This window comes from Sapajus apella, unplaced genomic scaffold (genome assembly GCF_009761245.1).
Source record: "Sapajus apella isolate SASKATOON/1434 unplaced genomic scaffold, GSC_monkey_1.0 scaffold53, whole genome shotgun sequence".
Taxonomy (NCBI): domain Eukaryota; kingdom Metazoa; phylum Chordata; class Mammalia; order Primates; family Cebidae; genus Sapajus; species Sapajus apella.
The window spans coordinates 13068729-13085444 of NW_022436993.1; positions in this window are offsets into that span (position 1 = coordinate 13068729).

A 16716-nucleotide genomic window follows, 5' to 3' on the forward strand; every position below is an offset into this window, starting at 1 on the left:
CACCGCAACCTCCGCCTCCTGGGTTCAGGCAATTCTCCTGCCTCAGCCTCCTGAGTAGCTGGGATTACAGGCACGCGCCACCATGCCCAGCTGATTTTTTGTATTTTTAGTAGAGACGGGGTTTCACCATGTTGACCAGGATGGTCTCGATCTCTTGACCTTGTGATCCACCCGCCTCGGCCTCCCAAAGTGCTGGGATTACAGGCGTGAGCCACCGTGCCCGGCCCCAGGAGCTTGTTTTTTGAAAAAATTAATATAATGGACCCCTAACTAGACTAATGAAGAAAAGAGAAAAGAATCAAATAGACACAATAAAAAATGATAAAGGGGATATCACCGCTGACCCCACAGAAATACAACCAACCATCAGAAAATGCTATAAATACCTGTATGCAAATCAACTGGAAAATCTAAAAAAAATTGATAAATTCCTGGACACATACATCCTCCCAAGACTGAACCAAGAAGAAGGAGAATCCCTGAATAGACTAATAACAAGTTCTCAAATCAAGGCAGTAATAAATAGCCTACTACCACCACCGCCACCAACAACAAAAAAAACCCAGGACCAGACAGATTTACAGCTGAATTCTACCAGAGGTACAAAGAGGAGCTCGTACCATTTCTGAAACAATTCCAAACAATTGAAAACTTCAGGCCAATATCCCTGGTGAACATCAATGCAAAAATTCTCAATAAAATACTGGCAAACCAAATACGGCAGCACATCAAAAAGCTTATCCACCATGATCAAGTTGGCTTTATCCTTGGGATGCAAGGCTGGTTCAACATACACAAATCAATAAATGTAATTAATCACAAAAACAGAACTAGAGACAAAAACAACATGATTATCTCAATAGCTACAGAAAAGGCCTTCAATAAAATTCAACATCCCATCATGTTAAAAACTCTCAATAAACTAGCTATTGATGGAAACATGCCTCAAAATACTAAGAGCCGTCTATGACAGACCCACAGCCAATGTTATACTGAATGGGCAAAAGCTGGAAGCATTCCCCTTGAAAACCGGCCAGAGACAAGGATGTCCTCTGACACCACTCCTATTCGACACAGTATTGGAAGTTCTGGCCAGGGCAATCAGGCAAGAGAAAGAAATAAAGGTATTAAAATAGGAAGAGAGGAAGTCAAACTGTCTCTGTTTACAGATGACATGATTGTATATCTAGAAAACCCCATCATTTCAGCCCAAATGCTCCTTAAGCTGATAAGCAACTTCATCAAAGTCTCAGGATACAAAATCAGTGTGCAAAAATCACAAACTTTCCCATACACCAATAATAGACAAACAGAGAGCCGAATCATGAGTGAACTCCCATTCAGAATTGCTACAAAGAGAATAAAATACCTAGAAATACAGCTAACAAGAGAGGGACCTCTTCAGGGAGAAGTACAAACCACCACTTAAGGAAATCGGAGAGGACACAAATGAATGGAAAAACATTCCATATTCATGGATAGGAAGAATCAATATTGTGAAAATAACCATTACTGCCCAAAGTAATTTATAGATTCAATGCTATTCCCATTAAACTACCATTGACCTTCTTCACAGACTTAGAAAAAAACTACTTTAAATTTCATATGGAACTAAAAAAGAGCCCATATAGCCAAGACACTTATAAGTGAAAAGAACAAAGCTGAAGGCATCATGCTACCCGACTTCAAACTATACTACAAGGCTTACAGTAACCAAAACATCATGGTACTGGTACAAAAACAGACACATAGACCAATGGAACACCACAGAGTTCTCAGAAATAAGACAGCACATCTACAACCATCTGATCTTCAACAAACAAGCAACGGAGAAATGATTTCCTGTTTAATAAATGGTGTGGGGAGAACTGGCTAGCCAAATGCAGAAAATTGAAACTAGACCCCTTCCTTACACTGTATGCAAAAATTAGCTCAAGGTAGTATTAAAGACTTAAATGTAAAACCCACAACTATGAAAACCCTAGAAGAAAATTTAGGCAATACCATTCAGGACATCGGCATGGGCAAAGATTTCACGATAAATATGTCAAAAGCAATTGCAACAAAAGTGAACATTAACAAATGGGACCCAATTAAAGAGCTTTTGTACAGCAATAGAAACTGTTATCAGAGTGAACAGACGACCTGCAGAATGGGAGAAAATTTTTGCAATCTATCAATCTGACAAAGGTATAATATCCAGAATATACAAGGAGCTTAAACAAATTTACGAGAAAAAAAAACTTTAAAATGTGGGCAAAGGACACAAACAGATACTTCTCAAAAAAAATAAAAAATAAAAAAATAAAAAGACTACATGCAGCCAATAAACATATGTAAAAAAGCTGAGCATCACTAATCATTAGATAAATGTAAATCAAACCCATGATGAGAGACCATCTAACGCCAGTCAGAATGGTGTTGGATGGTTTCTCTTTTGTTAAAAAGTCAAGAAACAACAGATGCTAGCAAGGCTATGGGAATGTAAACTAGTTCAACCATTGTGGAAGACAGCGTGGCACCTGCTAACTGATTAAATATGAGATTTACAAGAGGGAGAGAAGTCACAAATGACTTCTAGCTTAATGGCTTGGGCAGCTATGTGGAAAGTGACATCACAGATTTGGAGGAAAGAGGTTGTGTTTGGTTTTGGAAATAGTGAATTTGAGATGCCTGTGAGGCGGTGGAATAGAGACAACTGGTGGCCAGAGGGACATGCAAATCTGAATTTCAGGAAAGTGGGTAAGCTGGAGATAGAGGTTGGAGAATCAACATCTTGATCATCCTCGGAGTCATGAAAGTGGCTGGTTAGGGAGTTAGGGCAACTGAGAAATAAACAGAGGGAGGAGATTTAAGGAGCTCACAGGGCATGGGCCATTAGCATTTAAAGAACAGAGTGAAGGGAGACACTGAAGGAACTGAGAATGGTAAACAGAGGAAGAAAGCCAGAAGAGTGAAAGCCAACAGGAGAGAAAACTTTAAGAAAGAGGAAGTAGGAAGATCAAGAAACACAGAGATTAAAAAGTGTGCATTTGATCTTGGTGGAAAGACGTCATTGGTGACCTTTGTGAGAGCTGTCTCAGTACAGGGGTGACCAGGAAGATTACAGTAAGTAAAGGAGAGAAGGAAAGTCAAATAGAGGAGATAAGAAGTGCAGAACATTCTTCAGGAAGTTTGATTATGAAAAAGAAGAAACAAGATAGGGCAGGAGCTGGGGGGTTGCGGTGGGGGGGAGGGGGATATTGAGTCCACAGCGGAATTGCTAAAACATGGCCATTACTACCTTTCCAGCATCTTATTGCTAAGAAGATACTGGTCTTTGAATGCATGCAATCCACTGTCACTCTTGTGTTTCTCTCCCTTCATCTCAGCCAAGGAGGAAAAGAGAAATAACTCATCTAGCATTTCATGAATATTTAGTGAGTAGCTACCCTATCCCAGACACTGCTTTCAGTTCATCAGTGAAGAAACAGTGACTGCTAATCTCAGAAAGCCCATTGCAAGCAGCATTAATGATGTACTTTGTTAGCATAATCTGACGTCAAAATACACACTGAGCTGGGGGTGGTGGCTCACGCCTGTAATCCCAGCACTTTGGGAAGTAGAGGTGGGAGGATTGTTTGAGCCCAGGAGGTCGAGGCTGCAGTGAGTTGAGTCATGATTACGCCACTGCACTCTAGTCTGGGCCACAGAGCAAGACCCTTTCTCAAACAAACAAAAATCACGTGTGAAAATGTTACCTGCAGGTAATTCTGTAGCATTTGTTAATTCAGGGGCAGAATTTATTTAGAAAGTTGTGCATGGAAAGAAGAGAAGAGGAAGAATAACACCATTTTGTCACTTGTAACATAAGAAAAAAAAAAACAGTGCTGGTGACTGGATTTGAAGGAATTGATGGGTTTTCAATAAATGTATTTAAAACAGACTCTCCTTGGGGCTGAGATCCAGGGTTAGTGTTTGGCTGGGCAGAGGGTATCCTCCATCCCTCCTGGAGATGCAGAGATTCACACCATTCTCCACTCAGTGCTGCCTTCCTTCAAATACTTCTTTGTGGGCTGATGTGATCTTCGTGGATGCTGTCTGGCCTGAAACACGGGGCTCCTCTCCTACCCTCCTCTCTTCTTGCTCCCAGGTGGGGCAAACAAGCCCACTTAGGCTCACTCTCCCTCTTCTTTCAAGTGCGTGGCTTTAGGCATCACTAGTCCGACACTCCAATCCTTACTCCATTCTGGTTTTGCCTGTTTCCTGAGCAGATTGTCTTGACGATCTGTTCAGTATCTCAGCTCCTACCTGGCTCTTTTCATTCCTCTTTCTCTAGCTCAGGTTCCTGCCCCCAAACCCTCACCTGGTACCCTGATTCTGGCTGTCAAATTGCCAGCCACTCCTCTGACTCCCAGGGCCATGGGGATCCCCATCCCAGCGCTGTCTGCTTGTTGGGAAATCCTAACGTCACCTGCTGACTGTTCTCACGGCCGGTCAGGTCCTGTTGTAGTCTTGTTTCCTGGCCACGAAACTGGATTTCTTCTTAGCACTTAACAGAGCATTTTTGATCACAAGTGACAGAAAATGAACCCACACTTGCTTAAGCCAAAAAGAGGATGTATTGACTTGCAGCTGAATAGTGCAGGGGCTAGACTATTTTTAGGCACAGCTGCATAACAAATGATGTCATCAGGACTCTGTCTAGCTCCTTTTAAAAATAGACATTGTTTTTCAGAGCAGTTTTGGGTCTATAGGAAAATCGAGGGGAGGTGCAGAGTGCCTCCATAATCCCCTCTTACTGTCCCCTCCCCGTGCACACAGTTTTCCCTATTTTTAACGTCTCGTGTTGATGTCATATATTGATCACAATTGAGAAAACAATATTGGTTCATTATCATTAACTAAAGCCCATGTATACATTAGGGTTAGCTCTTTGTGTTGTGTAGTTGCATGGGTTTTGAAAAATGCATTAAGTCACTTTTCTACCATGACAGTATCACATAGAATAGTTTCACTGCCCTAAAACTTCTGTTCTCCACCCGGAGAACAGAGATTGAAAGTTGTTCTCCTTCCCCCCAACCCCAGACTTCTGGCCACCACTGATCATTTTATTGTCTATGTCGTTTTGCATTTTCCAATGTGTCATTAAGTTGGAATCATAACAGCATGTATCCTCTTCAGACTGGCTTTTCACTTAGCAATATGCATTTAGGGTTCCTCCATGTCTTTTTGTGCCTTGACAGCTCATTTCTTTTTATACCTGAATAATGGTCCATTGTCTGGATGTTCCACAGTGTGTTTATTCATTCACCTATTGAAAGACGTCTTGGCTGATTCCAAGTTTTCAACTCATTTGGGTAAATATCAAGGACCATAATTTCTGGATCATAGGGTAAGCCTATGTTTAGCTTTGTAAGAAACTGCCACACTGTCTTCCAAAGTAGCTGTACCATTCTGCATTCCTACAAGCAGTGAATGAGCATTTCTGTTCCTCCATATCTTCTCCAGCATTTGATGTTGTCAGTGCATACATTTCAGCCATTCACATGAATAATTCAGGGGACAGACCAACTAGATATAGCTGGATGTCAAACGATGTCATCAAGACCCTGTCTTACTCCTTCTGTCTCTTGGCTTTCCTTTCCCCTGGGCCAGCTCCAGTCTCCTGCAGGAATTCACTTCATGGTGTCTCTCATTGGCTCTAGGAATACACACCCACAACTACAAGTTCCGCATAAAGAGAATACCTCTTTCTAGCACAAGTTGTAAAACTTAAATTACGCCTCTATCCCCAAAACAATCCTTATGGCCTGGGGAATGAAATATTGTCCATTCATTCATTCATTCATTCATTCATTCATCATGAACACCTACTATATACCAGGCACTGACGATGATTGAGGCCCAGTCACACATTCCAGGGGTAAAATTGGTCCTCTGCCCAAACCCATGGACTGAGAGCTGAGGCAGTAAGTTTCCCCAAGGTGCTATTATCAGAAGAAAGCTGGATAGATCACGGATGCCTGGCAGGTAAACATTCCTTTTCCTCCACCTGCAACTGTGAAGTCTGTCCACAGAGCCTGCCCTACTCATTGAGGGTGAGTATAGTTCTATGTATCATTCCAATTTCCCATTTCTGGATCATTCTAATTTCTCCAAATCCAGCAGTTGGCTGGGCCCTTTCTGGTCAGATCGCAAGGTAGGACACCATGGCAGATTAGCACTCCTGCCATTGACAGATGGAGGCTGCTTCTCCTCCTTTTGAATCTGGGCCACCCTGTGATTGCTTTACACAATGCGATGTGCATGATGAAAGTTGTTCTACTTCTGGACCTATCCTTTAAAAGGACTGGCAGCTTTTACCCTCGCCTTTTAGAAGCCACCCACCATGTTAGAAGTCTGAATATCCTGAGACCATCAAGCTGGGAAAAGTGGAAACCACAAGGCTCCAGGTACATGGAGAAGGAAGCCATGGCGAAAGGGTCCCCTTCAACCCAAGCCGCCCCAGCTGGTGCCCGCGGGTGAGAGTCAGACAGCCCAGCCGAGTCCTTTCCAAATTCTTGACCCACAAAATTGTGAGCAAAAGAAAATCTTTGCTTTAAACTGCTGGTTTTGGGGTTGCTTGCTACCCAGCAACAATGTCCAGAAAGACGGCAACTAGTGTTACGATATAATCAGTGGAAACGAAGCACACCCACCCAAAGGGCCAGTGCACGTGTTAGTGGTGATGTGTGGATACCCTGCCTTCCCAAGGCCTGCAGGAAGTCCTGCAGGTGCTGTTAACCTCATTTTGCATTCACTCCTCTAACCTCCTTTCTTAGGTGGCGTGTGAAATGCTTCAGGGTACCCAGAAATAGGTTACCACTGGGAATCCTAAGGGAACCTTTTGAAGCTGAAAGGGTCCTGAGAGACCATCTCATTTTAGAGCTGATTTAAAGAGCCCTAAGGAGGTTCAGTGAGGAGGCTGTGGTCAGGAGGAAGCCTGGCCTGCAACTCAGGACAACCATCAATTACATCACTTTCTAGTCAATAACTGATTCTCTACATAAGTGGGTGAGCTCAGTGGTGACCTGGATAGTGCCACGGAACTACCCTTTATCTTTTCCCTAACTCCCACTCCTAACAGATTTGCTATGCTGATAGCTTTATCTTATCTCATCTAAGAGTATTTTAAGATAACCTGCACTCTGGAGTCACATGTGGATTCGGGTTCCAATCCAGTCATTTATTACCTTAGAGGTGTTGGGCAAGTTACTTAACTCTTTAGAATTTAAGCTTCCTTCATTGTAGAATGGGGAAATCTTCCTCCCTGGTTGCTGCACATTTGTATGTGTAAATATGGTAAATTCCAATGAGACCATGTGTGTAAATTGGTCCTCACAGTGCTGGCACGTGGCAAATACTCTACAGTGGTGGCATTAGTGACTGCTGTGTCGGGGGAATGAAATGTCTAGAGACAGAGCTTTTCTCCATTAATACATGTTGTTCCAAGATGTTCAGCACATTTTGTAACATCGTCACCAGGCAGTGGGATGAACTGCATTTTCAGATGGAGAAAAAATAAATGAAATGAGGCACAGTGCTGGTGGCTGGTCCAAGTTTAGCCTACAAACTAGAGAGAGAGAGAGAGTGAGAGAGAGAGAGAGAGCGAGCACACAGCATTGCATGGGCTGGGCCGGCCTGGGAAACTTTTTCAGCAGAGCCTCTTGGTTGGGGAGGATAAGTTTTTCTTATGGCATTTTCTTGTGAGAATAAAATGCCTTTTTTTTTGTTTTGTTTTGAGGCTGTTTCTGTCTGTCGCCCAGGCTGGAGTATGGTGGCGTGATCCCAGCTCACAGCAGCCTCTGTCTCCCAGGTTCAAGCCATTCTCCTGCCTCAGCCTTCCAAGTAGCCAGGATTACAGGTGCCTGCCACCATGCCAGGCTAATTTTTTGTATTTTTAGTAGAGAGAGGGCCTCACTGTGTTGTGCAGGCTGGTCCCCAACTCCTCAGTTCAGGCAATCCACCCACCTCGACCTGCCAAAATGCTCCCATGAGCCACTGCGCCTGGCCTAAAATGTTTTTTCTATAGAGAGGAAATGCTTTTTTCCCTTCTTCTCCTCTCCTCTCTTTCCCTCTCACTTCCCCTTGCTCCCCATATCATCCCAACTCCCCTTCTGTAATATATGAATGAAAGAGAAACCCTACAAGCCCAGCAAAAGAGCCCACTGTAAGGCAGAGATGAGTAGAGGCTGTGCTTTTTCTCAGAGCCCTGACGAGATCTCTGTCCCCACGGTGCTCTGAGAACTCCCCTTAGCTCTATTGCTTTTGCTTCCTTTGTTTCTCCTTCCATTTTCCTTGTCTGTCTCTGGGCTCTCAAGCCTTCACACTCCTCCTCTTCCCCAGGCAGTGAGGTCTGGTGTGTGGCCTCACCAGGACTGCCAACAAGGCCGCCTGGTGTCGGGTTCCTATCTGAGTGCTGGCGGACATCATCAAGGCTTCAGTGGGCCCCTCTGTGGCTCTAAACCACAACATTCAACTGCTGTTCTGTGGGCACAATTTCATACTGCAGTCACTGAGAATCTATTTTTAGATGACCCTTTCAAAATTCTAGTGTTGAGAGTGCTGAAATAATATTGGATGCTTGTGATTGGACATGAATCCCAGGAATATTTACCCCTGGCCAGAGTTAAAGTAAGTTTTTGGAAATGATCAGTTAATGATTTATGATGTTTATACTTAGTGAAGTTTTTTCATGGACCTTGGACTCAGAAAATAGCATTGATTTGTAGAACCCGTGAAGGAGGTTGAGTGATAATGTGTTTTTCTTGTTTTTATTTTTTGGTAGTGGACTTACTGTTTTTATATAAAGTATTATTCACTTTAGTGCAATAGGATAAACAGTATGCCAAGAATAGAGTCTTAATTGTGAGTCTGTAAGGAAGCCATCCCACACAGGTTGGCTTGTCCCTTAGATGGCGGCATCCTGCTCAGATCACCAGAGGTCTGCTGTAAATAGACTGAGAGGTTGATGGTAACATATTGTTTCTTTTAGCTTTCTTAAGCAACCCAGTAGAATATGAATTTTGGAATCTACCTGTGTTTTTCTTTAGCCCTGCCTCTCTCCTGACATGTGACTTTGCCCTTATCACTTCCTGTCTATGGGCTTGTGTCTTGAAAACTAGAAAACAAGCTGGAGATCTCTCAGTTCCCTTTCAGCTTGTCCAGTTTAAGGCTGACCACCGTAATATATTCTGGAAGTAAATGCTGTTTTAGAGGCTTTGCCACACAGGGGGACTGCCATCTTTGTTATCTGCTCCCTCCCTGTCTTCTTTCCCCCTTTCCCAGGCACCATAGATAAAACCTTTCATGATATTTTATTGCATTTAACATATAATCATGCCTTACCTTCCTCTTAGATTTCTTGTAATAATAAAACATAATAGATATATAATAGCCCTTTGGGACATTTTAATAATGTAGAAAGGTAGTAACGTCCTTGAGAAATGTAGTCATGCTGACCTCACATCTGAGATGTGACCGTTGCTACATTTCCTAGAGATGAACTGTAGAATCCACGTAGTAAAGCTGGACGATCACAGATCCCTGAGAGTTGACTACAGAGGGCATTCCAGTGTATGCCCTGGCTCAGAGAGGCTTGGCAGAATCCAGCTACGCTTCTGCTTTAAATTCTATGGGAAGGAGTTTTCCCGGGCTCCCTGAACAGTGCAGTCCAATGCTTTATCCCCTTGCAGTTGGAGAGTTTTTCCTAGAGTCATTCTAAAGCACACTACCTTTTGCTCCAAATGTTTTTGCTTATCTTTTAATGATGCATTTCACCAAAATGGACCTGAAACCCAAGCACCTTCTCCTCTACTGGGCAGGCAGACATCCTGTGAGTCATCCTGGAGGCCAGCAACTGGCTTTGAGTAAAAGCCACCCCCAAATAGCGCCAACAGATGAGTATCTACCATGGGTGTCCAGTCTTTTGGCTTCCCGGGGCCTCACTGGGAGAAGCAGAATTGTCTTGGGCCACACTTAAAATACACTAACGCGAATGATAGCTGATGGGCTAAAAAAAAGAAAAATTCCAAAAAAAAAAAAAAATCTCGTAATGTTTTAAGAAAGTTTGCAAATTTGTGTTGCGCTGCCTTGAAAGCTGTTTGGACCCCATGCAGTCTACGAGCCATGGGTTGGACATGCTTGATGTATCCTATCACAAAAGGCCATTGGCTCTTAAGGAATACATTCTACTTATTTTATCTGGTGGAATGGACAGGGCCTCAGAATGAACACCGAACAGTAACCTACCTTTGCAAGAGAAGCCTGGAGACGGCAGGTGCACGACATCTTGCTGAACGCTTGCACGTGTGGCAGCCGACGCAGGCTGGCTCGAGACTCACTCTGCTGACTTGGCAGATTTGGCTGGAACAGATGGGTTTCTGTGTGCCAGGGGAGGAGTTTGCGTATATCAATTTGTTTTCTTCAAGGGATTTATGCAACTGTGTCCACTGCATTTCACTACCAAGGTACTTGACAGATGAACTATTTAAAAGCACAAAGCTGTGAAGTAATGCCAGGATCAGTGATAGATTGATAGACCCAAACTGTCACTTGGCTTGAGCAATGGAGGCGTGTCCTAAGTTCTGGAGCATAGGTCCTACTCATTCTTAGTAATCACTGGTACAATTCAAAGGTGTCCAGTGTTTTGGCTTCCCTGGGCCAAAAGACTGGACACTTTTGGAAGAAGAAGAATTATCTCGGGCCATCCATAAAATACATGAACAGTAACGATAGCTGATAAGCTAAAAAAATAATAATAATAAATAAATTAAAAAACACACAAAAAAAACCTCGCAAAAAAATTTCATTATGTTTCAAGAAAGTTTATGAATGTGCGTTGGTTGAGCTACCTTCAAAGCCGCCTTGGGCCACATGTGGCCTGTGGGCTGCAGGTCGGACAAGCTTGATTTAGTAGATGCGTCTAACTCCCTGTAGGTTAGGATGGGCCAATGTAAGGGAAATACAATTGGGCTGTAGTTGACGTGGGACAGATTTGGTGTGGAGGAGTGCACCACTCATTATCACGGAAACCATGCCTTCCCCCCAGTGGCTTGTTAAGCCATGATGCAATGGGTTTTTGATTCTTTGTGTGGCAGGACATTTATTTCCCTTGTTATCGCAATATTGTAATCTCATTACAAATTGATTGGCATTGTTTTCAGAACAAGAAGTTTTTTTTTTTTTTTGAGGCAGAGTCTCTGCCTGTCTCCCAGACTAAAGTGCAATGGTGAGATCCCGGCTGACCGCAACCTCTGTCTCCTGGACTGAAATGATTCTCCTGCCTCAGCCTCCCAAATAGCTGGGTCTACAGGTGCCCACCACCTCGCCCAGCTAATTTTTGTAGTTTTAATAGAGAAAGGGTTTCACCATGTTGGCCAGGCTAGTCTTGAAATCCTGACCTCCTGATCTGCCCACCTCGGCCTCCCAAAGTGCTGGGATTATAGGTGTGAGCCATTGTGCCCGGCTTCAGAACAAGAAGTTTTTTTTTTTTTTCCTTTTTGCTGTTAAAGGAAGTCCAAATGTGTGAGCTTGAACATATCTAAAGATTATGTAGGTGTATTTAGCGGTCCATTTATTAATTCAGTGGCCCAAGGGTTGAACACATTGGTTTGGTACCATTTCACCTCCCAAAGTCCTCTCTAAATACCAGGTGCCCAGAAACACTTTTCAAGGACATTCTTTAAAAATCCTTCCAAAGGGTTTATGCAGTTAATACGGCCAAATGAAAAACCTGTTCAGGGAGGAAATGTGGAGAAGCCATGTGGCTTTCTGGGTAGAATATGAGGTCTGCAGTCAAACAGATTGGACCTGAGTCTTGGCTGTTTGCTCACTGTTTGATCTTTGGCAAGTTTGGTAGTCTCTCTGAGCTGCCAATTTCTCTTTGTTAAAGGAAAATGATAAAACCTGCCTCTTAGGGTTGTGAGAGAAATAAGTAAGCTAATAGCAGCTGAATTAACCATAGTTGCCCTTGTCATTATTTTGGATGACCTTTCTCCAGGGCTAAGGGTATTTATTCTAATATTTAAGAACCCCATGGTATATCATTTGCCAGTATAATTTCCTGGTTGAGACAGACAGACTGGTGTCACTCTACGCTGCATTTAGGAACTGGTTTATCATCATGGGTAAAACAAGCCTATCCTGCTGGATGTCATTTCTGCTTAACATCATTTTAGTCAGGCTTGTGTGAAACATGACGGCATTTTGTTAACAAAAGATCTCAGTGATCTTTGCATGATGCTAACAAAATTGAAATAAAGTGTGATCAACTGATGCAAAATCGAATGAGACACATTAGATCAACTCTAGGGCTGTTTGATTTTGAAAAGGCAGGTGAAGTTGGTTGCATGTGCTATAGCTTCTGTTCTTTTCTGTGACAGAAGTTATAGTGACAACCAAGAAAGTTTAAATGCGGTATGCAATTCGAATAATGTATTTGGTTTCTTAATAACTCATATTTTATGTATATAAAGATATGCTATATATTATGTATAATGTATTCTATAGACCACATTGTATCTAATAATTATTAGATATAATTACATATATCTATGATATATAGATATATAATACATATGTTATAGTATATAATTATTAGATATAGTATAGTCTATGGAATGCATTATACATAATACATGTATTATACAGAATTATACATTATGTATAATGTATTCTATAGAATATATTGTATATTTAATAATGTTATTAAAGAATATTGTTAATTATATGATATTATTATTATACATGCCTTCTAAATACTTGTACTTTGCACACAAACATTCTACATTCCCATCAGCAAGAATTCTATTGTGGCTTAACTGTGTCGATTACAATATAGAGTATCAAGTGTCTTCTAGTTTCATATTAGAATACTCCAAATTGATATAGCACTTCACAGTTTAGAAATACTTTTACATACCTTTGCTTCTCAAAACAGTCCTCTAAAATAGTCCAGGCAGACAGAGTTATTCCGGTTTGAAGATAAGGCCACTTATTGGGGAGCCAGGAAATGAACTGGCATCTAGCAAATGACTAAGCCACCATTAAAAAAAGCTCTTGGAAATCCTGGACTAATCAATATTTTCCCACCACACGGCACTGCCTCCCTGACGAGTTGATTAATTGCCGACCTCTGGGAGAGACCGGTTTATAGAGTGAAGAAATAGGTCCACTTCATGTCTGCGTACTTGCTCGTGGGTTTGGAATTAGTCGATACCGGCTGAACGATGATGTCTGTGCAGAGTGGTAGCCGTTGTAAGAAAATGAACACAGAAAATCAATAGTGTGATTGAGGTGGTGTAGGGAGTAGAGTTAGGTCATTATCTACTTCACCATAGAAACTGCGGCACTTCTGAGAGTGCAAGGTGTTGTTATTAATAACGACATAGGGATCGCAGGTGGAAATTGTTACTTTTCCAGGGGAAGCAGACGTTCGGTCATCTCAGAAACAGTAGCATTACAGGAGGGCAAATGGTGAACAGAGAAGTACCGTCGTGCACTGCTTAACAATGGGGATCTGTTCCGAGAAATGCGTCATAACGTGATTTTGCCATTGTGCGAACATCACAGGGTGTACTCACATAAACCTAGATGGGCTAGCCCGCTGCACACCTGGACTAGATGCTGTAGCCTATTGCTCCTAGGCTGCAAACCTGTACAGCATATGACAGTATTAAAGGCTGGAGGTAGTTGGAACATAATGACACTTGTGTATCTAAACGCAGAAAAGGTACAGTAAAAATATGGTATTACACGCGTATGGGACCACTGTCACGTATGAGGTCTGTTGTTCACTCAAACATCATTATTAAGGACATGACTGTGCATGCATTGAGAAATTTTTTTAAAAGTCTTGTAAACTCATTGATTGATTGATTGAGTGATTTTTTGAGACAGTGTCTCAGTCTCGCTAGAGTCAGGCTGGAGTGCAGTGGTGCGATCTCGGCTAGTTGCAATCTCCGTCTCCTGGGTTTAAACAATTCTCCTGCCTCAGCCTCCCGGGTAGCTGGGACTACACCACACCTGGCTAATTTTTGCATTTTTAGGAGAGACAGGGCTTTGTGATGTTGTTGGTCAGGCTGGTCTTGAACTCCTGACCTCAGGTGATCTGCCCGCCTCAGCCTCCCAAACTGCTGGGATTACAAGCATGAGCCACTGTGCCTGCCCTTAAACTCATTGATTTAATCCCATTCCCTGACTGGACTGAGAGCTCCATGGGGCAAGCACCTTTTCTGTCTTGTTTTTTAGTACCTGACACCTAGCAGGTGACCAATTAATGGACCAGTGGATTGTTGGATATTTGGGCACCATTATCCAAATTTTGGATTTTGGTTTAGACACACCAAATTGAGCAGGTTCAAAAGAAAGTCTGTAATACCTACCTGTGCCCACTAAATCCGCTCCCTGCCTCCAGTCATGGTGACAGCACCCTTCTATCAGTTGCTCAAGCCAGAAACCAGGCAGTCGGCTTTGATTTTCGGCCTCCACTCCCTCGTCCCTCAAGTCAACTCTGCCTCCTGAGTCTCTAAGATCTGTCCACTCTTCATTCATGCTGCTACTGGTGTGGTCTAGGTGGGTAACCAACTGTCCTGGTTTGCCCAGGACTGAGGAGTGACCCAGGACATGGAAATTTCAGTGCTAAAATCAGAACACGCCTGGGCAAATTGGGGAGGTTGGTCGCCGTAGGTCTAGGTCACATAATTTCTCACCTGGTCTATTGCAGTAGGCTCTACACAGTCTGCTTTCTCACCCACGATCCATTCTTGCACTATTGCCAGAAAAAATCTTTGTAAACACGAGCCATTGGTGAAAATCCTTCAGGGACTCTAAAAATCTTCAACACACCACCGGGTCGATCAGGCTTCCACTCACCCCGCAACCTCAACTCTGGATTATCTCAGCTCCCCTGGTTCCCCAAACACATATTCTCTACCTTCCCTCCCTGGGCTTCATCATGCTCTTGCTTCTGTGTGAATTGCCCTGACACTTTTATCTGCCTATAAATCCAATTCTAGCCTTCAAAACCCAGCTCAGCAATATCATCTCAGGCCTTAGGTGGGTCAGAGCACTTTCATCATAGATCAGCGGTTCTCAGCTTTGGTTTCACATTAAACTTGCCTGGGAGAATTTAAAAATATTCTGATGCCCACACCATATCTCAGACCAATTCCCATCTCTGAATATGGAATCAGAACTCAGAGGTGTTTTAAAAAATTTGTTTTACTTTCAGTTCTGTGATACATGTGCAGAACGTGCAGGTTTGTTACGCAGGCATACATGTGCCATGGTGGTTTGCTGCACCTATCAACTTGTCATCTAAGTTTTAAGCCCCGCACACATTAGGTATTGGTCCTAATGCTCTCCCTCCCATTCCCCCACACCCCCCAATAGGCCCCAGCGTGTGATGTTCCCCTCCCTGTGTCCATGTGTTCTCATCAACTCCCACTTATGAGTGAGAACATGTGGTGTTTGGTTTTCTGTTCCTGTGTTGGTTTCCAGCTTCATCCATGTCCCTGCAAAGGACAGGAACTCATTCTTTTTTATGGCTACATACTATTCCATGGTGTACATGTGCCACATTTTCTTTATTCAGTCTATCATTGATGGGCATTTGGGTTGGTTCCAAGTCTTTGCTACTGTAAATAGTGTTGCAATAAACATACACGTGCATGTATCTTTACAGTAGAATGATTTATATTTTTTATACCCAGTAGTGGGATTGCTGGTTCAAGTGGTGTTTTGACCTCAGATGTTGTTAAGCTCCCCAGGTGATTCTGGTGCACCCAAGATTAAGAACCACTGGTCTACAGTGAAGCTTCCTTGACCTTATGAAAATTGTTACTGCTTATATCACTGTGTTGATCCCTCCCTTTATCTGCTCCATATCTACACTTGCCTGACACTCAACACACTGCTCCTCAAGGGTAGGGACCCTGGCTAATTCTTCTTAGCATTCCCACTACCCTGGACCAGGTTTGGCACATAGCAATAGTTTAATTAATGTCAGTTTCATACAGCAATGAAATTGGGCAGCTTATGTATCCTTTCTAGGCCTATTTTTGTTTTTCACAAAATGGGGATAAAATATTTAACTTGATTAGGTGTGGTAGCTTGCATTTGTAATCTACGTGCTTTAGGAGGTCGAGGCAGGAGGATTGCTTGAGGTCAGCAATTTGAAACCAGCCTGGGCAACAAACTGAAATCTCATCTCTACAAAAATGAAAAAAAAAAAATAGCCAGGTATGATGGTGCACACTGTGGTCCTAGCTACTTGGGAGGCTGAGGTTGGAGTATTGCTTGATCTCAGAATGTCAAGGCTGCAGTGAGTTAAGAATGCACCACTGTACTCCAACCTGGACCACAAAGCAAGACCCTATTTAAACACACACACACACACACACACACACACACACACACACACACACACACCCTATCTAAATTGAAGAGTTGAGACTTGACCAACTGACATAAAGTGCCTGGCTTGTATTTTACTTGCTATTCATTATGAGGTAGATTAATAGGGAAGAACATTCTACCATTTTCACACCGGGTCTGAATCTAAAGCCTACTCTTGTCAGAAATTAGAGAGAAAAATCTACCCGGAATGAATGCCCACATACTCTTTATCTCATAAGCCAGGAAGGCTGAATAAGATCATGACTTTAAAGTGTTCAGAGGTGGCTGGAGGTGAAT